This window comes from Ranitomeya variabilis, chromosome 1, assembly GCF_051348905.1.
Source record: "Ranitomeya variabilis isolate aRanVar5 chromosome 1, aRanVar5.hap1, whole genome shotgun sequence".
Taxonomy (NCBI): domain Eukaryota; kingdom Metazoa; phylum Chordata; class Amphibia; order Anura; family Dendrobatidae; genus Ranitomeya; species Ranitomeya variabilis.
Window position 1 is genome coordinate 218,817,863 of NC_135232.1, and position 25,534 is coordinate 218,843,396.

Sequence of the window (25,534 nt, forward strand, 5' to 3'; positions counted from 1 at the left end):
TTTGCCTTCCTCTGGATCAACATGTTAGGGCATATTAGGTTAGGCTATGGGTTGAACTAGATGGACTTACAGTCTTCCTTCAACCTTAATAACTATGTAACTATGTAAAATACTTTTAACCCCTTAATGACCGCCAATACGTCTTTTAACTGACGTGAGATATAAGAGACTGGCATCCCCATACAGGTGACAATCCAGTAGTTGTACACTGTATACTATAGCTGACAACTTGTTGCATCAGCCACGATCAGTGTTGGCACCGTCCAAATCTGTTTAACCCCATAGATGCTGCTGTCAATAGTGACTACATCATATACATGGTTAACAAAGTGTGGGGGCTTCCTCTTTATCCCAGTTGGTGCCCTCAGATCATGATTGCGTGGTCCTGATATTTGCCATGGCAATTTATGACCAAATAGCGGCCTTAGAGTCTGACGGCTGTTGTAACCTGTTCAGAAGTTAGAGGCATTTAGGTCGTAATTATACACTTTTTTATTTTTCATGCCAATTTGCATTACGGTAATTCCTGAAAAGCATCTGAAGGTTGAATAAACTACTTGACAGCAGTTTTCAATATTTCAGGGGGTGCTGTTTTTAAAATGGTATAACTTTTGGGGGTTTCCCAAAATATGGGACCCCTAAAGTCACTTCAAACATGGATTGGTCTCTAGAAAAATAAATTTTGTAAATTTCCTTGAAAAAATAAAAAATTACTGCTACATTTTTTAACCTCCTAAAATGCTAACAAAATAAAATAACATTTTACAAATGATGCTGATGTAGAGCAGACATGAGGGAAATGTTATTTATTAATGTTTTGCTGTGGTATGACTATCTGGATAAAAGGGATAATCATTCAAAGTTTGAAAATTGCAATTTTTTTTACATTTTTCTCAAATTTCTGATATTTTTTTTTATAAATAAACACAAAACATATCAACCTACATTTACCATTATCATAAAGTATAACGTGTCATGAAAAAAACAGTCTCAGAATCACAGGGATCCGTTGAAGCGTTCCAGAGTTATTACCACATAAAGTGACACTGGTCAGATTTAAAAAATTTGGCTCATCTTCCAGATGTGCCTTTTCTGGGGTGGCTAGGGGCAGATGTTTTTAGCCAGGGGGGGGCCAATAACCATGGACCCTCTCTAGGCTATTAATATCTGCCCCCAGTCACTGGCTTTACCACTCTGGCGGAGAAAATTGCGCGGGAGCCCAAGCCAATTTTTTCCGCGATTTAACCCTTTATTTTACAAGCTACAGCGCCCAAATTTTGCACATACACACTACTAACATTAGTAGTGTGGAATATGCAAAAAAAAGGGATATGAGATGGTTTACTGTGTGTAAACCATGTCTCATATCATGTCGGGTTTGTGATGGAGAAAGAAAAAGCCAGCAATTGAATTACCGCCTTTTCTCTATAACACCGATGCGTATTTCTCGCAAGTCATACGCATGGTCCGTGTGTAATCCGTATTTTTCTCACCGCCATAGACTTTCATTGGCGATTTTTTTTGCGCAATACATTGACAAACGCAGCATGCTGCGATTTTCTACGGCCATACAAGACCGTATAATACGGATCAGTAAAATACGGCAGATAGGGGCTGGGCCATAGAGAATCATTGTACCGCAATCCGTATTTTCTGCACCTCTCATACGTCCGTAAAACTCGCTATTGTGACGCCGGCCTTACTGTAATCTGCTCTCAGTCTCTAGCAAGTTTGTGGTTCAAGACGGGCATGAGAAACATGAGTGTAAGACTATGTTCACATGTCGTGTTTGTGCTTTGTTTTTTTCTGCAGGCAAAACCTGCTCTCTTGGCAGTAAAGAAGCTACTCCTCACAAAAAGCAAGTTTTGCTGCATTTTTTCTGTGTTTTTGTTGTATTTTGTGGAGGCTGATAAAGTTTAGTGCCCCCCAAAAAATCATGATGCAACTTCCTTAGGTTTTTGCACCAAAAATGTATCAAAACCTGTTACCTGCGTTTTTTCACTCATTACTTTCTATGGGTAAAAAACTCTGCAAAAACGTTGAAAGAATTGACATGCTGCAGTTTGCAAAAACACAGCTGTTTTCCAAATCAGTCAGGAAAAAAACTCAATGTGTGTGCATGACATTTGTGAAATATAGTTTTTGCTGGTACGGTATTTGCATAAAAAAAAAAACGCAGAAAAAATGCAACGTGTAAACATAGCCTTAGGCTATGGTCACACTGTCAGTATGTTACATCAGTATCTGTAAGCCAAAACCAGGTGAGGAACAATCAGAGGAAAAGTATAATAGAAACACGTCACCATCTCTGCATTTTTCACCCACTCCTGGTTTTGGCTTACAAATACTAATGTGAAATACAGACCAAATACCGATAGCGTGACCATAGCCTAAAACGGAAGCTTTCATCAGAAAATGGCCAATAGTCCTTATTAGGTTTTTGTGATATATATATATATATATATATATATATATATATATATATATATATATATATAACACTCACCGGCCACTTTATTAGGTACACCATGCTAGTAACGGGTTGGACCCCCTTTTGCCTTCAGAACTGCCTCAATTCTTCGTGGCATAGATTCAACAAGGTGCTGGAAGCATTCCTCAGAGATTTTGGTCCATATTGACATGATGGCATCACACAGTTGCCGCAGATTTGTCGGCTGCACATCCCAAAGATGCTCCATACAAGGCAGGATGGATCCATGCTTTCATGTTGTTTACGCCAAATTCTGACCCTACCATCCGAATGTCGCAGCAGAAATCGAGACTCATCAGACCAAGCAACGTTTTTCCAATCTTCTACTGTCCAATTTCGATGAGCTTGTACAAATTGTAGCCTCAGTTTCCTGTTCTTAGCTGAAAGGAGTGGTACCCGGTGTGGTCTTCTGCTGCTGTAGCCCATCTGCCTCAAAGTTCGACGCACTGTGCGTTCAGAGATGCTCTTAGGCCTACCTTGGTTGTAACGGGTGGCGATTTGAGTCACTGTTGCCTTTCTATCAGCTCGAACCAGTCTGCCCATTCTCCTCTGACCTCTGGCATCAACAAGGCATTTCCGCCCACAGAACTGCCGCTCACTGGATTTTTTTTCTTTTTCGGACCATTCTCTGTAAACCCTAGAGATGGTTGTGCGCGAAAATCCCAGTAGATCAGCAGTTTCTGAAATACTCAGACCAGCCCTTCTGGCACCAACAACCATGCCACGTTCAAAGGCACTCAAATCACCTTTCTTCCCCATACTGATGCTCGGTTTGAACTGCAGGAGATTGTCTTGACCATGTCTACATGCCTAAATGCACTGAGTTGCCGCCATGTGATTGGCTGATTAGAAATTAAGTGTTAACAAGAAGTTGGACAGGTGTACCTAATAAAGTGGCCAGTGAGTGTATATATATATATTGTGGTGTAGTGACCAATGTTACAGCCAGGGGGTGCTGTGTGTGCGCTGCAAGATGCACTTGGAGGCATAATTCTGATGAGACAAAGTCCGGCAGTGTTGTGAATGGCCGATATGTGTCGCAGAGGGAGTCTGCGTGGTAAGTCTGATGCAATGTTGTTGTTCTGGGACTTGTAGTCCCTCAAGAGTTTGTATAGTTGTAAGGGAGACTTACTAGGCTAGTTGTGTGAGATGGGCGGGACAAACTAGTCACACATCCACGCTCCCACCTGTGGGAGTGGTTAGTACTATATAATGTGACTGAGGGATGGTCACATGGTCTTGGAGTGTGGACCTGAATGGTCTATGCCGGAAGGTCCTGGAAGCCTGTGTTGGAAGTCCTGGAGAATAGGATTCCTGAAGAGCACATGGCAGGGCTCTGGACCTAGCACATGCCAGTGTGTGGAACGGATGGAGATCCGTGTTGTACTGACCGGGGTCAGAGTGAGAAATGTCTAAAGGATACCTCTGTGGAGGAGAGGTATCCAAGAAACCTGTGCGGTACCAACAGGTAACGGAAAGGGATCCGTGTTATGCTAACCGGGGTTAGAAGAGAGAGGCCTCTGAGGCCAAGAGGTGTCCAGGAACCTGTGAAGGTTGCCAACGGGTAACGGTCTGAAAACCGTGTGTAATGCTGACCTGGGTCAGATACGAACTGTGGTGAAGTTGAATACGTCCAGACTGTGTTCAAACTGTTACTAAGTTCCTGAGGATGTGGTTTATGTTGTGAGAAATAAACCTAAAAGACTCTGTTTTATAAGAAATCCGTGCCTGAGTGTGTTAATCCCGTGCCAAGCGAGTGTCCCCCAAGACACGTAGTAGGCGCTATGCTACAATATACGTATATATACTAGCTATTGAACCCGTTCTACGCCCGGGTGGCGAGCATTTATATTGGTATATGGTCTCCATCCTGGTATGTGCTGCTCCCATCTTGCTCTCCCATCCAGTCATGTGCTGCTCCATCCTGCGTCCCCATCCTGTCATGTGCTCCCATCCTGCGCCCCCATCCTGTCATATGCTGCTCCATCCTACACCCCCATCCTGTCATGTGTGTGCCCCCATTCTGTCATGTGCTGCTCCCATCCTGTGCCCCCATTCTGTCATGTGCTACTCCCATCCTGTCATGTGCTCCCATCCTGCGCCCCATCCTGTCATGTGCTCCCATCCTGCACCCCCATCCTGCCATGTGTGCGCCCCCATTCTGTCATGTGCTGCTCCCATCGTGCGCAATCATTTTGTCATGTGCTGCTTCCATCCCGCGCCCCCATTATGTCATGTGCTGCTCCCATCCCGTGCCCCCATTCTATCATGTGCTGCTCCCATCCTGCGCCCCCATTCTGTTGTAATGTGCTGCACCCATTCTGCCTGTTCCTGTTTCCATTCTGCCATATGTTGCTCCCATCTTTCTCTCTCCGGCTCTACTGCCCGAGTGCGGCTGTGCTGAGTGCGGGCGGCTGTGCTGAGTGCGGGCGGCTGTGCGTGGCGGTGCTGAGTGCGGGCGGCTGTGCGTGGCGGTGCTGAGTGCGGGCGGCTGTGCGTGGCTGTGCTGAGTGCGGGCGGCTGTGCGTGGCTGTGCTGAGTGCGGGCGGCTGTGCGTGGCTGTGCTGAGTGCCGGCGGCTGTGTGTGGCTGTGGTGAGTGCGGGCGGCTGTGCGTGGCTGTGGTGAGTGCGGGTGGCTGTGCGTGGCTGTGGTGAGTGCGGGCGGCTGTGCGTGGCTGTGGTGAGTGCGGGCGGCTGTGCGTGGCTGTGGTGAGTGCGGGCGGCTGTGCGTGGCAGTGCTGAGTGCGGGCGGCTGTGCTGAGTGCGGGCGGCTGTGCTGAGTGCGGGCGGCTGTGCTGAGTGCGGGCGGCTGTGCTGAGTGCGGGAGGCTGTGCGTGGCTGTGCTGAGTGCGGGCGGCTGTGCTGAGTGCGGGCGGCTGTGCTGAGTGCGGGCGGCTGTGCTGAGTGCGGGCGGCTTTGCTGAGTGCGGGCGGCTGTGCGTGGCGGTGCTGAGTGCGGGCGGCTGTGCGTGGCGGTGCTGAGTGCGGGCGGCTGTGCGTGGCGGTGCTGAGTGCGGGCGGCTGTGCGTGGCAGTGCTGAGTGCGGGCGGCTGTGCGTGGCTGTGCTGAGTGCAGGCGGCTGTGCGTGGCTGTGGTGAGTGCCGGCGGCTGTGCGTGGCTGTGGTGAGTGCGGGCGGCTGTGCGTGGCTGTGGTGAGTGCGGGCGGCTGTGCGTGGCTGTAGTGAGTGCGGGCGGCTGTGCGTGGCTGTGGTGAGTGCGGGCAGCTGTGCGTGGCTGTGGTGAGTGCGGGCGGCTGTGCGTGGCTGTGCTGGGCGCCGAGTGCTGGGGGCCTGAGCAGGCGGGGACACTGGCGCGCTGTGGGGGTCAGGTGCCGGAGTCGCTGCTAGCTCAGGCCCCCGGCACTTGCTATATTTACCTGTCCTCCCTTCCATCGATGCGCGCTGCTCCTCTGGATAGTTCCTCTGGCTGTGACTGTTCAGTCAGAGGGCAGCGCGCATTAAGCGCGTCATCGCTCCCTCTGAACTGAACGTCACAGGCAGAGGATGTGGAGGATGGAGCAGTGCGCATCGGTGGAACGGAGGACAGGTAAATATAGCATACTCACCCTCCTGGCTCGTCCCTGCTTCTCCGTTGGAGATCGCGGTGTGCGTTCACTGCTTACGCATACCGCGATTTCCTGGGAGCGTCACTCTGTGGGGTCCAGACTGCGCCGGCGCTTGCGCAGTCTATAAAGGCTTCGGACAGAGTGACGCTCCCAGCGTTATATTATATATATATATATATATATATATATATATATATATATATATATATATAATTTTTTTTTTCAAATTTTTATAGTAATATATATTTATTGCATTTTACCATTATTATTAAAAAGAAAATTAGTAATATCGCAATCTTCACATTGGCCACTGTAGCTTTTTAGACTCATAGGTCCTGTTGTTAGGCCAGTCTCACACGTCCAGATAATTCCGGTACCGGAAAAATCAGTACCGGAGTTATCTGTTTCCGTGCGTCCGACCACACGGACCGTGCAGGAGACAGCACTAGAGTTAAGCGCTGTCCCCTGCTTTGGGTGCTGAAGCCGGCATTCATTCCTTCTCCCCAGCAGTGTTCCATGGAGAGAAGGAATGAAAAATCAGGGAGTTTTTTTTTGTGTGTTTAAAATAAAGTTCGTGGTCACCTCCCGCCTCCCACCCCCTGTGCACCCGCCCGCTTGCATTAAAATACTCACCCAGCTCCCGCGATGCTTCCTCTCAGCGCCGGCTGGATGGGTGGAGCCGCATATTCATCCCTGTAATGAGCGGCACCACGTAACCGCTCACACAGGACAAGCTGCCGGCACTGAGAGGAAGCATCGCGGGAGCTGGGTGAGTATTTTAATGCAAGTGGGCGGGTGCACAGGGGGTGGGAGGCGGGAGGTGACCACGAACTTTATTTTAAACACACACACAAAAAAACCCTTGATTTTTCATTCCTTCTCTCCAGCGAACGCTGCTGGGGAGAAGGAATGAATGCCGGCTTCAGCACTCAATGCGGGGGACAGCGCTTAACTCTAGCGCTGTTTCTCCTGCGGCGGTACGTGCACACGGAGGAGAGTGCACACTGTTCTCCCTGTGCACGTGTGCGGGACACTGTGCTGCTGGAGAAAAACGGACATGTCTCCGTGTTTTGCACACGGACACACGGTCCGCGAAAAATCACTGACATGTGCAGAGACACATTGATTTTAATGTGTCTACGTGTGTCAGTGTCTCCGGTACATGAGGAAACTGTCACCACACGTACCAGAGCCACTGACGTGTGAAACAGGCCTTAGACAAACAGAGGCAGGATTACAATGACAGAACAGATAACATCTCTATACATAGCTGATAGCACAGGATCCACCAATCATAATCACAGCTGACCCTGCTCCTTGTCCCTTCATCATGAACTTTGAATATGTAAGATGCTCAAGGGAAGTAGTCATGGACAAGCTTCTGTTCCCACTCGCTTTGGCATCCTACAGACATCGTGTGTCCCAGTCCCAGTGTGCTGCTATGTGTAAGGGGCATCACACTTACTATAGGGCTGTCGGCCTCGTCTTCTTCTGATTCCAGGAACCCCTCCTCTGGAACCAGGACAGCAATTAATCCAGGAGACACGAGGTTTATAAAAACAACCAAACATTTACTTGGTGAATAGGAGTATTTACAGGTAGATGTAGAGGATAAGGCCGAATGGGTTGTCATCTTTTTCACAGGTACTGGATGCAACTTTAGCTCTGGTTTTTGGTATAGGTAGAATGTCTCTCTCCTTGGCTTCTCTAGCCCCAGGGAGTCTTCTCCACCACTAGCAGTATATTCGGATTGCAATATCTTCCTCCCCATGTGGTCTGAGTCCCTATAGCCCCAGGCCCCTGACGTCCTCCTCGAGGTTGCCCCAGGCCATTCGATGGAATCACACGTAAGGCCAGCGTCACACTGACGTTTTAAACGGCCGAGTGCAATGCGATAAAAAATCGCATTGCACTCGGACCAATGTTAAGGTATGGGGCAGCTCCCACCAGCCGACTTTTTGTCGGCCGTTTTCCTCGGTCCGAGACAATCGCAGCATGCTGCACACCACTCGGATATCATCCGAGTGATGTGCGTTATAAGCGGACCCCAGCAATGGAGGAGATGGAGAAATTCATTTCTCCGCCTCCGCAGCTGTGCTCCGATCCTCCCTGTGTGAGAGAATCGGAGCACAGACGCATGACACTCGGCTCCTACTCTGCTGTGAGCAGGAGCCGAGTGTCATTAGCATATCGCATCCGATGATCTCGCATCGGATGCAATACGCCTAAGGGTATTTTCGGCAATCCATGCTGTCCCTAGCAGCCTCTTGACCTAGGCCTGCTTCTTCACACACTGCTGTCCACACACTGACTGGACCTGTCACTTCCTGGACTTGCTACTAACTCTCAGTTCCCCCTCCCAAACTGGGCTGGCCATTACAGTTAATCTTGCCTAAGCTAACTGCAGCCCCAGTGGGTATCATCCTTTTATAATATACACAAACAAACATTAAATGCATTTATCCCCTTCAAGACGCAGCCCTTTTTCGTTTTTTGCTCCCCTCCTTCCTAGAGCCATAACTTTTTTATTTTTCCGTCAATATGACCATTTGAGGGCTTATTCTTTGCGGGACGAGTTGTACTTTTGAACGACACCATTGGTTTTACCATGTCTTGTACTAGAAAACAGGAAAAAAAATTCCAGGTGTTGTGAAATTGCAAAAAAAGTGCAATCCCACACTTGTATTTTGTTTGGCTTTTTTGCTAGGTTCACTAAATGCGAAAACTCTCCAGGTCATTATGAGTTCATAGACACCAAACATGTCTAGGCTATTTTTTATCTAAGTGGTGAAAAAAAATTCAAAACTTTGCTAAAAAAAATAAATAAATAAATTGCGCCATTTTCCAATACTCGTAGCGACTCCATTATTTGGGATCTCGGGTCAGGTGAGGGCTTATTTTTTGCATGCTGAGCTGACGTTTTTAATGATACCACTTTTGTGCAGCTACGTTCTTTTGATTGCCCGTTATTGCATTTTAATTCAATGTCGCGGCGACCAAAAAAACGTAATTCTGGTGTTTCGCTGTTTAGCGATCAGTTTAATGCTTTTTTTTATTGATAGATTGGGCGATTCTGAACGTGGCAATACCAAATATGTGTATGTTTGATTTTTTTTAACTGTTTTATTTGGGATAGCCTTCATGGGAGGCTAGAAGCTGGCATAGCCTGATCGGCTCTGCTACATAGCAGCGATCATCAGATCGCTCCTATGTAGCTGAATTGCAGGCTTGCTATGAGCGCCGACCACAGGGTGGCGCTCACAGCAAGCCGGCATCAGTAACCATAGAGGTCTCAAGGAGACCTCTTGTTACTATGCCGACGCATCGCTGACCCCCGATCATGTGACGGGGGTCGGCGATGCGCGCATTTCCGGCCACACGGCTGGAAGCGGTAGTTAAATACCGCTGTCAGGGTTTGACAGCGGCATTTAACTGGTTAATAGCGGCAGGTGGATCGCGATTCCACCTGCCGCTATTGCACGCACATGTCAGCTGTACAAAACAGTTGACATGTTGCGACTTTGATGTGGGCTCCGGCGGTGAGCCCACATCAAAGGGGGAGACACGACATGCACCATACTAGTATGGGGCATGTCGTGAAGGGGTTAACTCTTGGAGTTTTAGGGAGAAATCCTAAAGCAGCTACCACTGCTACACATATGATCATTAGATGCTTCAACACAAAAGATAGGGTCAGAGTCTGACCATTGTGGCTAAAGTCCATGTCGATCTCCTAAAATAACAGGAAGTTAAAATGTAAAAAGGACCCAGTGGCCAGTGTGCAAAATGTATGATTTCTATATTAAGGGAAAAAAAACTTTTGGCAACATTTTTTAAAAATTCTCTTAACACACAAAAAACAATAAACAATAGGTCATTTTCTGATTATAATGATAAACAAATTAGAAAAAGATGTAGTATTCAGCTAACCTGCCTAGCAGCTTCTGTATTAGAGGGTCTGGAGTAATGATCCAGTGTCAGATTCCTAGCACCTGGTGTAAAAATGTTATCAATTTATTCAATTTAGAAGAGCGAATCTTTTGAAATTTGAATTAGTTAACCGACGAATTTTCCCCCCAAATTTGATTCACGGTGAATAAATTAGCGCAAATTTCAATACTGTAAAGCTTACAATTGCTCATAAAATATACATCTGGGAGAGAAGAAAGAGAACCTCGCAGACTATAAGAGCTTACACTCTCCAGGAGAGAGAGGACTCTGCTGACCATAAGAGCTTACACCCTAACAGAAGAGACAGACTTACCAGTGTCCCTGGAAATGGAAAATGACTCTGATGTACATATTGTGCTCCACTGGGAACTGATGATCTGTGATGGCCCAGGTACTGACCACCACCACTGTGCAAGGTATGATAATCTGGAAGATGTCATAGCTACAAGGCATTATGGCAAAGCCTGCGTGGCAATGCAAAGTGATGCTCAAATGCTCCTTGATGCTTCAGCAATGTGGAAAATGGTGCCGAGCAAGTTATATTTTTTGCAAACCGCAAATCGTATCTCAAAATTTTCAAATTAGTATGAAGCCGCAATTTCTAGAAAAGTCAACTCAAACTTGATCCCATCCAAATCAATCTGTTCATCTCTAATTATGGTTAAAAAGCATATAGCCATGTGCCCTGTTCATATACATAGCGTACGTATTTCCGATGCATCCACTCTTTTGTCATAGAGATCAGAAAAATAGCTTTTGAATTTATTTTTTATCATAGTTTACGGCAGCCTTATGCAGCAATCGTCACACAATGGTGTGCCGGTCCGAGCAGGGACCATGATGCATTGTCCTCAGATCTAATGATGGAACATGACAACCTGATGATATAATATATAATATATGAGGGTGTCAAGTTTGCATTAGGAGACCTGCGGACAGGCCATCCATACCATCCATATAGATCTAAGGCCATCAAGTTCAAGTCAGTAGACCTTCAGATAGTACAAAGAATTTTGATGCCCTAGGCAGATGAAGCCAATGGCACCCCCCACCCTAAAGCAAAGGAATGGTGACTAAGGAACAAGACCCCTAATGCTCATCCACCCCTTCGCCTCCAATGGGTTAGGTAGTAAACTCTGATGACCACCTAGAATTTTTACCTTTTTCACCTTTTTTTTATCAAAAGTAAAAAAAAAGTGGTGTCCTTTAGGGATGTGACTTAACAGGGAGCGCAATTTCAAAGTTAGATACAGAATCAATCTTTTTTTCTGACCATTTACACAATACAGGGGAAAAATAGTAATATTCATCCCTGACGTACTATATTTTAAATGTAGAACCCAAGTATAGTTATGGAAACTAATAAAGCGTAACTATAATCAGGACTGAGAAAAAAAAAAGGAAGCAAATCTCCAGCGTGAAACTTGAATAAAAGTTCAATTTATTTAGAGAAATCCATTAAAATCCTTATTTCATAGTGGTGTACAGCAAATGATGGGGTACATGATACGACCAAAGCATTTCGACCTGTTAAGGTCTTAATCATGGTATGGTATATGGTCAGAGCAACAAAACATATATAGAAAAAATTAAACACAACAGGTGCAGCAATTAAAATTGAGCAAAACAAACAAAAAAAAAACTGGTGCACTAGATAAAAGTCCCAACATTGGTACACATACAATTGACATACAACGATTCAGAGAAAAACGAAGTGATAGCATTAAGACACTGTATACAAAGATCCAGATCAAATTAACAATGGAGAAATATGTATTACCACTGAAGTTTATGCAGAAGAGAACAAGAGAGAAGAAAACAAAATATATATTTTAATCGTATTGTAAAATCAAATCTTGCCGTTTATTCAGACCCAACGGGGTTCTAGTCTGCAATTTAAAAATCCAGAAGGATTCACGATTCAAGACCTTACGTCTAAAATCCCCACCTAGACTTTGTTTAAAGACCCATGCCCATAACACTAAGGCCGGAGTCACACTCAGCGTAGGGAAATACAGTCCGTATTTTACATGCGTAATACGCAGAAATTATCCCAAACAGTGATCCGTATGTCATTCGTAGGCAGGGTGTGGCTACGTATTTTACGCATGTAAACCTCCGTATATAATCCGTATGGCATATATCAGTGACACATATATATACATAAATGTATATTTTATACAGCGCTAGATAGCAGAAAAGCCGTTAATTCAATTGCCGGCTTTTGCTATCTCCTTCCCAAACCCAACATGATATGAGACATGGTTTACATACTGTAAACCTTTTCATATTCTTTTTTTTGCATATTCCTCTCTACTAATGTTAGTAGTGTGTGTGTGCAAAATTTAAGACACCTATCCATTACACAGGTCAACAAAAAAAAAAAATTTTCTGGTGTCCAAAATATTTTAATGAATTTGGGGTATTTTTGGGGTGCTGATTCTGAATATGCTATCAGTTTTGCCAGATTGGCTCAAGTTTTTGACATTTTTGGTATCTTATTTATAGCACTTGTTGGTAAATGCGACGCATCATCTCATTAATTTCTTTGGATTAGTACTTGAACTGAGCAGTTCTCAATATAGTTTTGTGTTAATTAGTGTTCTAAAAGTTTGTTCATAGCTTGATTTTGGCACTAACTTTATGTTGTTGTCTGTTTTCCAGTGAAAAGCATGAACTCATCAAGAAGAAGTTGTCTTAACGATCCAGACTCATTCTGTTACATTTGTGGTGAATACACACTGCCAAAACATAGAAGAAACATAACAGACTTCGTAAAAAAAGTGTATTTTGCCTATTTTGGGGTTATGCTTGGGGACCAAGACAAGTTTTGGGCACCACACATAGTGTGCAAAGCATGTATCGAATTATTACGAAAATGGAGCAAAGGACAAAGAAAAAGCTTCAAATTTGGTGTTCCAATGGTGTGGAGAGAGCCAAAAAATCATCATGATGACTGTTATTTCTGTGCAGTGCAAGTGCAAGGATTCAATAAGCATAAGAAACGAAAATGGGAGTAACATGGAATCTGCAAGAAGGCCTGTCCCTCATTGTGAAGATGTGCCTGTACCTGTGTTTACCATACATAACAGTCATCATGATGATTTTTTGGCTCTCTCCACACCATTGGAACACCAAATTTGAAGCTTTTTCTTTGTCCTTTGCTCCATTTTCGTAATAATTCGATACATGCTTTGCACACTATGTGTGGTGCCCAAAACTTGTCTTGGTCCCCAAGCATAACCCCAAAATAGGCAAAATACACTTTTTTTACGAAGTCTGTTATGTTTCTTCTATGTTTTGGCAGTGTGTATTCACCACAAATGTAACAGAATGAGTCTGGATCGTTAAGACAACTTCTTCTTGATGAGTTCATGCTTTTCACTGGAAAACAGACAACAACATAAAGTTAGTGCAAAAATCAAGCTATGAACAAACTTTTAGAACACTAATTAACACAAAACTATATTGAGAACTGCTCAGTTCAAGTACTAATCCAAAGAAATTAATGAGATGATGCGTCGCATTTACCAACAAGTGCTATAAATAAGATACCAAAAATCTCAAAAACTTGAGCCAATCTGGCAAAACTGATGACATATTCAGAATCAGCACCCCAAAAATACCCTAAATTCGATGAAATATCTTTGGCACCAAAAATGCTGTTGACCAGTGTTATTAATCCAATAGTAGTAAATGGTTAATAAAACACACACACACATTATGAAAAAAGTATTTTAATTAAATAAAGACACAGGGTGTTGTAATAGTTTATTATACTCTTAATCCAAATGACGACCCTCGCTCTGTAAAAAAGGAAAAATAAAAAAACAACAATATCCCATACCTTTCCGGTGCTCAGTCATGTCCCACGATGTAAATCCATCTGAAGGGGTTAAATAATTTTACAAGAAGGAGCCTGCTAATGCAGCTGTGCTCCTGACTGTAAAAGCTGGGGAATGAATGGAAGCTGGGGAACGTAGCTACCTAGACTTGCAGTGCTGCGCCCCCTGCTGGCATAACCGCATTTGAACTCGAGCGTGAGAAAATATTCAGAAAAATTCTAACGCGTTACGCCACGGTGTAACGTAGTCCGTCTAACGGACGCCCATAACGAAGTGTGAACCCAGCCTTATAAAATTAATACTGCATGGCTTTTCTGAGTCTCTTGTGGAAACATTGCAAAGGACTTTCTGAGGATTTTTTGTAGGATTTTCTTTTATAGTTTTTTTTGGGGGGTTTACCCTCAATAACGAAAGATTGTCTATCTATATTATTCACAATTCGTTTGGCTTTAGATAGAGTCCACTCAGGATAACCTCTTAAACGTAATCTGTGCAATGTTTTTGAGGCTTCCTATTTGTATGGTTCTTTAGAAGTGCAATTCCTTTTTAGTCTGATCAGTTCACCTGTGGGTATATTTCTGATAACATGTTTTGGATGCGATGAATGAGCTTGTAAAATTGAATTAGTATCTGTAGGCTTTCTATATGGTGAAATAAAAACTGTATTTGTGATGAGATCTGCTGAAAGTACGATATCTAAATAACTGTTAGACACTTTAGAAAAATTATAAGTGAAAGTGAAATTGAAATCATTATTATTGATATAATTAATAAAATCAGTAATTTCCAAAGGGGTACCGTTCCAAATTAATATCAAGTCATCTATGTAGCGACCTTTTTTACTTCCTTTTTTTTTTCTCTGTTGTGGACAACACCTCTGATCCAGCCACCTCCTTGCCTGAATTACATTCTGAATCAATCATGACTTTTGTACCTGAGCAAACTTGCACACAAGGACTTCTGCTTCAAACTGGTGAGCTGAATTTTTTCCCCTTCCCTTTTTTCCTTTGCATACACATTTATAATCAGGACTGTTTGGTTTCAAGTAAGGCATCCAGCATTTGGCAAATAATCTAATGGAAAATAAACAGATACCCATTATAAATAAAGGGATACGTATTATGGTTTTAGCATCCGACATTTGACAAATACAGCTTGCACAAAACTGATGGTGGTTCAGGTGATATATTCCGGTTCTGGTGACATTCATGTAGTGATGGTGGTTCTGGTGCTGTATTCATGTAGTAATGATGACTCTGGTGATATGTTCATCACCAGAATCACCATCAGAACATGAATAGGTCATTATAGTCAAAATCATTATCAGCACATAATTAGAGCACCAGAGCCATTAATAGTACACCTGAAACATCATCAGTAAATAAATACATAACCAGAACCACCATCAGTACATGAATACATCCCCAGAACCACCATCATTACATGAATATGTCATCAGAACCATCATTAGTACATGAAAGCACCACTAGATCCACTATCAGTACATGAATACATCAACAGACCCACCATCAGTACTTTACTACGTCATCAGAATCACCATCAGTAAATTAATATGTTACCAGAACCTCCATTGGTACATGAATTTGTCCCCGGAACCACCCTAAGTACATGAATGCAAGAACAAGAACCAAGAGCACTTGAATTCAAGAACCAAGCTTAGTACAACAATCAATTGTAATATCAAGTCAGCCCCATAAACAATTGTATTGTATGAACCTACAACCCCTACAACTCCCAGTATGTCCTTAACAATGGTAAGGAGATACTGTGAGTTGCTATTAACAGCCATCATCAGATTACGGACCATACAGAAACCACAGTGCTGAATTAGTCCGTATCACAAATAAACATTTACATCCAGGTACCTTATAGATAGTGTGACGTGAGTCACTATAGTAAATATTAGTCCCAGAAGTGGAGAGAAGGACTACAATAACAGATAGCAAAAATATGTACTACTCACAGAATAAGTAAAGGAAGGTCAAACAATCCAAGGTCAGGTCCAGGAAATGGCACAGTGCAACAAGGGGAAGTCAGAGATTAAATCCAATTCTTGAGCCGAGATCAAGAAAACCAGAAAGACAAGACTGTTTACAGGGAGCAGGCACAAGAGAAGTCAGGTCACAAGCAGAGAGTCTAAGTCCAGGAAGTTAATAATGTCAGGCTCGGTCAGGCACAGAGCACAGAGGGATGAGTCTTACACATGCAGCAGCAAGTGTATGATCGACACTGGATGGAGGAGCTAGCATGCTTAAGTAGAAGGCAAATCAAGGAAAGTGAACACAGATTGCTGCACAGCGCCAGCACTATCAAAACAGACTGACAGTCAGCCCCTACACAAAGTAACATATCAGACAGGAACAGAGTGGAGATTGTGACAGATAGCATCTTATAGTTTAAATATAGACGTTTTATTTGCGCTGATGTGTATCCTAAACTTCTAAAGCTGGAGTCACACTAAACGACTTACCAACGATCACGACCAGCGATACGACCTGGCCGTGATCATTGGTAAGTCATTGTGTGGTCGCTGGGGAGCTGTCACACAGACAGCTCTCTCCAGCGACCAACGATCAGGGGAACGACTTCGGCATCGTTGAAACTGTCTTCAACGATGCTGAAGTCCCCCTGCAGCACCCGGGTAACCAGGGTAAACATCTGGTTACTAAGTGCAGGGCCGCGCTTAGTAACCCGATATTTACCCTGGTTACCATTGTAAAAGTAAAAAAAAAAAAACACAACATACTCACATTCTGATGTCTGTCACGTCCCCCGCCGGTGTCCACAGGGTTAAAACTGCTTTCGGCAAGAGCACTGCTAATGCACACGCTGCTGCCGAGAGCTTCCCTGCACTGAATGTGTCAGTGCCGGCAGTAACAGCGGTGACGTCACTGCTGTGCTCTGCTTTACGGCCGGCGCTGACACAGTCAGTGCAGGGAAGCTCTCGGCCAGAGCGCGTGCATTAGCAGCGCTCCTGCCGAAAGCAGTTTTAACCCTGTGGACGCCGGGGGACGTGACAGACATCAGAATGTGAGTATGTACTGTTTTTTTTTTAACTTTTACAATGGTAACCAGGGTAAATATGGGGTTACTAAGCGCGGCCCTGCGCTTAGTAACCCGATATTTACCCTGGTTACAAGTGAACACATCGCTGGATCGGCATCACACACGCCGATCCAGCGATGACAGCGGGTGATCAGCGACCAAAAAATGGTCCTGATCATTCCCCAACGACCAACGATCTCCCAGCAGGGGCCTGATAGTTGGTCGCTGTCACACATAACGAGATCGTTAGCGGGATCGTTGCTACGTCACCAAAAGCGTGACGTTGCAATGATATCGTTAACGATATCGTTATGTGTGACTTAAGCATAAGGCTAAGCCTTTGTTTATGTATAGTTTTAGTAATTTTTATGCTTAATCCGCAGTAAGGGAATGATAGAAGGCAAGCATAGGAAACTTTATGAAACTTTAAAAAAACATGCAATACAATGTTCTTAGGACACTATGGGTGACGTGATAAAAACACCTTTTGTAGACACTGCAAATTTAGCCTTAGTAGCAGTAAGTCTAAGCGGTTACATCCTCGATCAGCAGGTTAAATAATTATAGAGAGCCACATAGAGTAGTAGGCGATATTACCTTATGTAGAGCGGGTTTGTTCCGGGGGCTGGTGTCAGTGGTATCCACCTTCAATCGAGTCCTTCTGTGACGGTAACAGGTAGTTGCTGTAAAAAGAGTGAATCTTCTGGGGCGCTGTTCCGGCTGGTGACAGGAGTCCCTTGGTGTCTGTAACCCGCATATCGCGGGAGGCGAATAGCCGCTGTAAAGGCTAGCAGGGTTCAGTGAACTTTCAGGACCTTGCGTGACGTCACGGTCACGTGATTGATCACGTGACTAACTACGGAGCGCGGTCTGGATCAATCTACTATATAATTGTCTAAGGATCACTTCCATCTTTCTGTCCTTCTGTCTGTCTGTCTGTCACGGATATTCATTGGTCACGGCCTCTGTCTGTCATGGAAATCCAAGTCGCTGATTGGTCGCGGCAAAACGGCCACGACCAATCAGCGATGGGCACAGTCCAGTGGCAAAATGGCCGCTCCTTACTCCCCCCAGTCAGTGCCGCTCCATAATCCCCTCCAGTCAGCGCTCACACAGGGTTAATGGCAGCGGTAACAGACTGCGTTATGCCGCGGTGTAATGCACTCCGTTACCGCTGCTATTAACCCTGTGTGACCAACATTTTACTATTGATGCTGCCTATGCGGCATCAATATTTAAAAGATCTAATGTTAAAAATAATTAAAAAAATAAAAAATCGTTATATACTCACCGTCCGTCGGCCCCTCGGATCCAGAACCGGCCTTTCCCGCTCCTCGTGACGCTCCGGTGACTGCTCCATGCATTGAGGTCTCGCGAGATGATGACGTAGCGGTCTGGCGAGACCGCCACGTCATCGTCTTGCGAGACCGCAATGCACTCTTGGGACCGGAGAGCGAGAGGAGCGTCGGCAACCGCTTCGCCTGGATCTGGGGCCAACGGAAGGTGAGTATATAACTATTTTTTATTTTAATTCTTTTTATTAACAGGGATATGATGCCCACATTGCTATATACTGCGTGGGTTGTGCAATATAATACATGGGCTGTGGAATATACTATGTGGGCTGTGCAATATACTACGTGGGCTGTGCAATATAATACATGGGCTGTGCAATATACTATGTGGGCTGTGTTATACACTATGTGGGCTGTGTTATACACTATGTGGCCTGTGTTATACACTATGTGGCCTGTGTTATACACTACGTGGGCTGTGTTATACACTATGTGGGCTGTGTTATACACTACGTGGGCTGTGTTATATGTGTTGGCTGTTATATACTATGTGAGCTGTGTTATATGCTACGTGGGCTGTTATAAACTACATGGCTGTGTTATATGCTATGTGGGCTGTTATACACTCCGTGGGCTGTGCTGTATACTACGTGGCTGAGCTATATACTCCGTGGGCTGTGTTATATACTACGTGGCTGTGCTATATACTCCGTGGGCTGTGCCATATACTCCGTGGGCTGTGCTATATACTACGTAGGCTGTGCTATATACTACGTGGCTGTGCTATATACTACGTGGCTGTGCTATGTACTACGTGGCTGTGCTATATACTACGTGGCTGTGCTATATACTCTGTGGGCTGTGTTATATACTCCGTGGGCTGTGCTATATACTACGTGGCTGTGCTATATACACTGTGTTCCAAATTATTATGCACAAAGAGTTTAGGAGTGATAAGGTTAGAATTTTTTTGTTTGTCATTTAAACTCATTGATGGTGATGTGTGTCAGGGCTCTTTATATCACTGAAAGCAATTGCAGATACCTGTGCAAATTAGTTTGGCAGGTGTGTCCAAATAAACGCAAGACTACTTAAGAAGGCTGTTCCACATTATTAAGCAGCCTAAATATTTTGCCAAAATGGGACAGAAAAAGGATGTGTCGGCTGCTGAGAAGCAGCAACTTGTGGAGTATTTAGGTCAAGGCATGACTACAATCAACATTGCCAAGACACTTCATCGTGATCATCACACAATCAAGAAGTATGTAGCTGATTCCCAGCACACACGTGTGCGTGCTGATAAGGAAAAATTGAGGACTCTTTCCAACAGGCAATTGCGTAAGGTTAAAAGAACAGCTGCAAAAATGCCTTGTCATAGCAGCAGACAAGTTTTTGAAGCTGCTGGTGCCTCCAACGTCCCCAGAACAACAAGATGAAGGGTCCTTCAGAGGTTTGCAGCTGTGCGTAAGCCATCCTGTCGACCACCTCTATCCACTGCACACAAGCAGAAACGGCTCCAGTGGGCCAAACGGTACATGAAGACTGACTTCCAAACTGTTTTGTTCACCGATGAGTGCCGTGCAACGCTCGATGGTCCAGATGGATGGAGTGGAGGATGGCTGGTTGATGGACACCACATGAAAACACGGCTAAGGCGCCAACAAGGAGGAGGTGGAGTAATGTTTTGGGCTGGAATCATGGGGAGAGAGATTGTCGGACCCTTTATGATCCCTGAAGGGGTAAAGATGAACTCCATAATTTATGTGGAGTTTCTAAAACAACACTTCCTGCCATGGTTCAAGAGGAAGAACCATGCTTTCCGCAGCAAGATCATTTTCATGCATGATAATGCACCGTCTCATGCTGCAAAAAACACATCTGCATCTCTGGCTGCTATTGGCTTAAAATAGGACAAACTTATGTTGTGGCCACCATCTTCCCCTGAACTCAACCCCATTGAGAACCTCTGGAGCATCATCAAAAGGAGTGTCTATGATGGCGGGAGGCAGTCCACATCTAAGCAACAGCTCTGGGAGGGTAATCTGTCCACATGCAAAACAATTGAAGCAGAAACCATCCAAAAACTGACAAATTCAATGGACGAGAGAGTTCAGAAGCTTCTTTCCAACAAGGGGTCCTATGTGCAAATGTAGCTTCACCTAGAATAAAGTTGTCACTTGAAAACTGTTGGATTTAATTTTGTAATAAGCTGATAATGCTTATAACTTCACAATTGACAATTTTTTTGTTCAAAATAAAAAAAAAGGTTGAAAACTCTGCTGTGCATAATAATTTGGAACATGCATTTTGAGTGTTTATTTTTTTTAAAAAAAGATACTGTTTTCATAGGCAGTTTGTTCCAAAACATTGCAATTATACTAGAATAGTAGATGACTGGAAAATAACAATGACTGCAATTCAGATAGGTAATTTAGAGAAAATATGAGGAAATATTATTTGCATAATAATTTAGAACACAGTGTACTACGTGGCTGTGCTATATACTACGTGGCTGTGCTATATACTACGTGGCTGTGCAATATACTACGTGGCTGTGCTATATACTCCGTGGGCTGTGTTATATACTCCGTGGGCTGTGCTATATACTCCGTGGGCTGTGCTATATATTACGTGGCTGTGCTATATATTACGTGGCTGTGCAATGTACTACGTGGCTGTGCAATATACTACGTGGCTGTGCTATACACTACGTGGCTGTGCTATATACTACGTGGCTGTGCTATATACTACGTGGCTGTGCAATATACTACGTGGCCTGTTATATACTACATGGCCGGCCGCAAACAATCAGCGACAGGCGCAGTCTGGCCGCGTATTGGCACGGGATTTGAACCACGCTTCGCTAATTGGTCGCAGCCGGCCGAATCCTGTGTATTCAATGTATTATTCTAAAATCTTCATAAATAAACTACATACATATTCTAGAATACACTATGCGTTAGAATCGGGCTACCATCTAGTAATCCAATATTTAGCATCTTATAGTCGCCTAATTCTTTTAATTTCCATCTTGTCTAGATGTCATGATGATTTCTCACATCCACAGCTGTTTGCAGACCTCCCTCTTCTCCGGTCTTTTGCAGCACATCCTGACACAGTGCCCTTAAAAATAAGAGTGTTACTAAAATGCCCTCTGCATAAAAATATCTGTCCATATCATGACCCTAAATAAGCCTCTTATAGTATACTAGATGGTGGCCCGATTCTAACGCATCGGGTATTCTAGAATATGCATGTCCACGTAGTATATTTCCCAGCCACGTAGTATATTGCCCAGCCACGTAGTATATAGCACAGCCCATGCAGTATATAGCCCAGCCACGTAGTATATAGCACAGCCCACGTAGTATATTGCACAGCCCATGCAGTATATAGCCCAGCCACGTAGTATATTGCACAGCCCACGGAGTATATTGCACAGCCCACAGAGTATATTGCACAGCCCATGGAGTATATAGCACAGGCCACGGAGTATATAGCACAGGCCATGGAGTATATAGCACAGAGCTACGTAGTATATTGCACAGGCACGTAGTATATAACACAGTCACGTAGTGTATTGCACAGCTACGTAGGCCCACGTAGTATATAGCAATGTGGACACTATATGCGTGGTTAAAAAAGACTTAAAATAAAAAATAAACATATACTCACCTTCCGAAGGCCCCTTGAAGTCCTGGCGCCTGTGTGCGGTGCACGCGGCAGCTTCCGGTCCCAGGGTTGGTGTGAAGGGACAAATTAAGAAAGATTCTCCATTTTGTGCTTTTCGACTCCATTTTCCTGTTGCTTAAAGATAAATTCTGTTAATTAGGTAAAAGGTTACAGCTGCCATGAAGTAACTTTATCTTGTTGTTCACAAGCCTGTTATTCAACTAGGCTATGGTTCATAATTGGTATAAAGACCTTGAGTCTTCGGACTCGAGCCAGGGAAGGGACTCGGGGGTGTATCGCTAGATAAGACTTTGAGGCACCTGTGAGTATATGTTTTTCTCCGGTTTTTCTGTATACTCATGGGTTAAGTTTTTTCCTGCATTCTTATAAGGTTAAGAACTGTGAGCGTGTTCTTATGCTGATTGGTTGAAGTATAATTTCTATGACTATGAAAAGTCACAGTCAATAAACGGGGGCCAGAGAGATCAGCTTGATCCCCCCCAAACAGAGACACACGTCTCCGTCTGGTCATTTTCAGTTGCCGGCAACACCTTGTAGATTAATTTGGAAATCACTGAGTTAACCGTGAAGGATCAATTTAGATCCTCCCTCAACATTGGTATGAGTGCAGGACCTGTGATGACGTCGCGGTCACATGACCGTGACGTCATGGCAGGTCCTTCTCGCATAGCATCCTTGGCAACGGAACCTGCCGCTTGCACTGCCGAGGACAGCACGCCACGTCGGAGGGTGAGAATAACGCTTTTTTTATTATTATTATTTGTAACATTAGATCTTTTTACTATTGATGCTGCATACGCAGCATCAATAGTAAAAAGTTGGTCACGCAGGGTTAATAGCTGCGTTAATAGTGCGTTACACCGCTGCATAACGCGGTCCGTTACCGCTGCCATTAACCCTGTGTGAAGGCTGACTGGAGGGGATTATGGAGCGGGCACTGACTGCGGGGAGGAAGGAGCAGCCATTTTGCCGCCGGACTGTGCCCGTCGCTGAATGGTCGTGGCAATGGTTGTGGGCGTTTTGCCACAACCAATCAGCGACTTGGATTTCCATGACAGACAGAGGCCGCAATCCGTGACATAAAGAAAGAAAGACAGAAGGACAGACAGAAAGATGGAAGTGACCCTTAGACAATTATATAGTAGATGGCCTCTACACTGTTTACCATTATCAGCTAAAAGCGCCACACTATCTGCCCTTATGAACCGCATTCTATACCATTGCTGCCCCCTCTCTAATTTTCCAATACACTTGTTATATCTCCACAGGGTCCCTCCACCATGCTGATGTCACGGGAGACCTAGGCTGGAAAGAGCTAATAACCCGGGCCCCTGCGATTTCCCTCAGACTAGGGAAACCCTGACTGACCCTCTCTCAGAGTTTACACTAATGGTGTGCATGTCTGAGCCTCCACCCTCACCCTATCTCCTGTTTCAACCCTAGGCTGAAACCACCACCCACCAACCGGTGAAGAGTCCACACTCCAATACCCACAGTTAGCACAGACAAGGATAACGGAAAAATAAGCACCACGCCGCAGTCACTCAGGAATACACTATAAATGTAAAGGGCAAAACAAATACAAATATAGGAAGGAGCAAATAAGACAAAGGGAAATACACCACCAGCAACGATACTCCAACTACTAGCTCACCACTCCAGACCGAGATAACCATGCACAAGACAGAAGCTATAATCGGCGACGCCCAAAGTTCAGGAGAACTATTTAAAGGCAGTGGGCATGGCCCAGCTTCCAATCCGAGCACCAGGTAAATTAACCCCGGACCATCTAGATAAAACTTAGCCGACGCCAATGACCGCATAGTGGTCAAAAGCGGAATTACCGCTGTCTGTCGAACGACCTGGTCTGAACAGCGTCCGACATGGCAGCTGATCCCTCTTCATATTGTGCCTCAATTTCACTGTCTCCTCTCCATATACATTCTGTGCCCCTTTTCACACTGTGCCCTCATACTGCCCACCACTCTGCCCTCTTTAAACTGTAACCACTCCTCACACTGCATCCTTACGCAGTATGATGGTCACCACAGCCACCCATATGTTATGATATCCAAAATAACCCCCCAATACATACCATGGTCACGACTATAGCCCCCCCATATATAGTATGATGTCCACCACAGACCCCAATAAATAGTATGTATTATGGCCCACAAACAACACTCCAAACAGTATAATATGCAAAACAACCCGCTTTCCACTATGGTCACCACAGCCCCAAGTTTAATGACATCCACAGCCAGATATATAGTATGGTCACCACAGCTCCTCATATACTTTGCTGTTCCCCTTCACAGCCCCTTCATGGCTCCCCCGCACTGCCTCTTATTTCATGCCCCCCTTCCCCATCTGCATAGCACCTCAGTTTATTCCCCACACATGCACAGCTCCTCAGTTTATTCCACCCATCTGCACAGCCCCACATTTTATCACCCACTCTGCACAGCCCCTCAGTTTTTTCCCCTTCTGCATAGTCCATTAGTTTATTTCCCCATCTGCACAGCCCTTCAGTTTATTCTCCCAGCTGCATAGCCCCTTATTCCTCCATCTGCACAGCCCCTCATTGTATTCCGCCATCTACACAGCCACTCATTTTACCCCCCTCTACACAGCCACTCAGTTTATTCTCCCCATGTGCACCGCCTGTCAGTTTATTCCCCCATCTGCATAGCCCCTCAGCTTATTCCCCAGATCTGCACAGCCTATCAGTTTATAACCCCATCTGCCCAGCCCCACATTGTATCCCCATCAGCACAGCCCCTCACCTCGTTTTATTCCACCCATCAGCACAGCCCCTCAACTCATTTTATTCCACCCATCAGCACAGCCCCTCACCTAATTTTATTCCCCCATCAGCACAGCCCTTTACCTCATTTTATTCCCCCATCAGCACAGCCCCTTCCTTCATTTTAATTTCCCCCAACTACACAGCTTCTCATATTATTCCCCCTCATCAGCATAGCCCCTCCACTCATTTAAGTGCCCATGCACAGTAATATAAGACTTTAAAAACAAAGCTCAAACTTACTTAATCCAGGCTCCTGTCCACCATCTCCTCTGTGCAGCAGAGGGTGCTGAATGGTGCGATGACGTCATCGAACATCCCCTGCATGCGCCTTCCATAACAAGGCGCGTCTGATAGACATGAATGCAAATGAGAGGATGGAGGGAATGACAGCTGGGGCACAGGCCAGAGAGAGGGGTGAGCAGTATCAGTGACTGACATTGCTCACCTCCATGCCTGCGCCCAGGCTGACACTGTGCTGAATGTCTGCGGCCACAGGAAGATATTGGAGACCACAGACTTTCAGCAGTTTTTTTTTCAAAGTGCGCCCCCCCTTGGGTAGGCAGGATGTGGCGCCCTAGGCAGGTGCCTACCCTTCGTCCAGGCCCTGGATCAGGTATTCACAAATGTAACCTGCCTTAATCATATGTTTTGTTGGGGTCGTTCATATATCTTGGGTCTTCCACATTCACGCTTCGATGCACATAGACAAAAAGTTAACCTTGCTGTTTTGAAATGTGCAGATTACTACTTTTGCTTGGAAAAATACTAAGGTAATAAAAAGTGCTGTTCAATAAAATACAAAAAGTGGTGTGAACCTTAC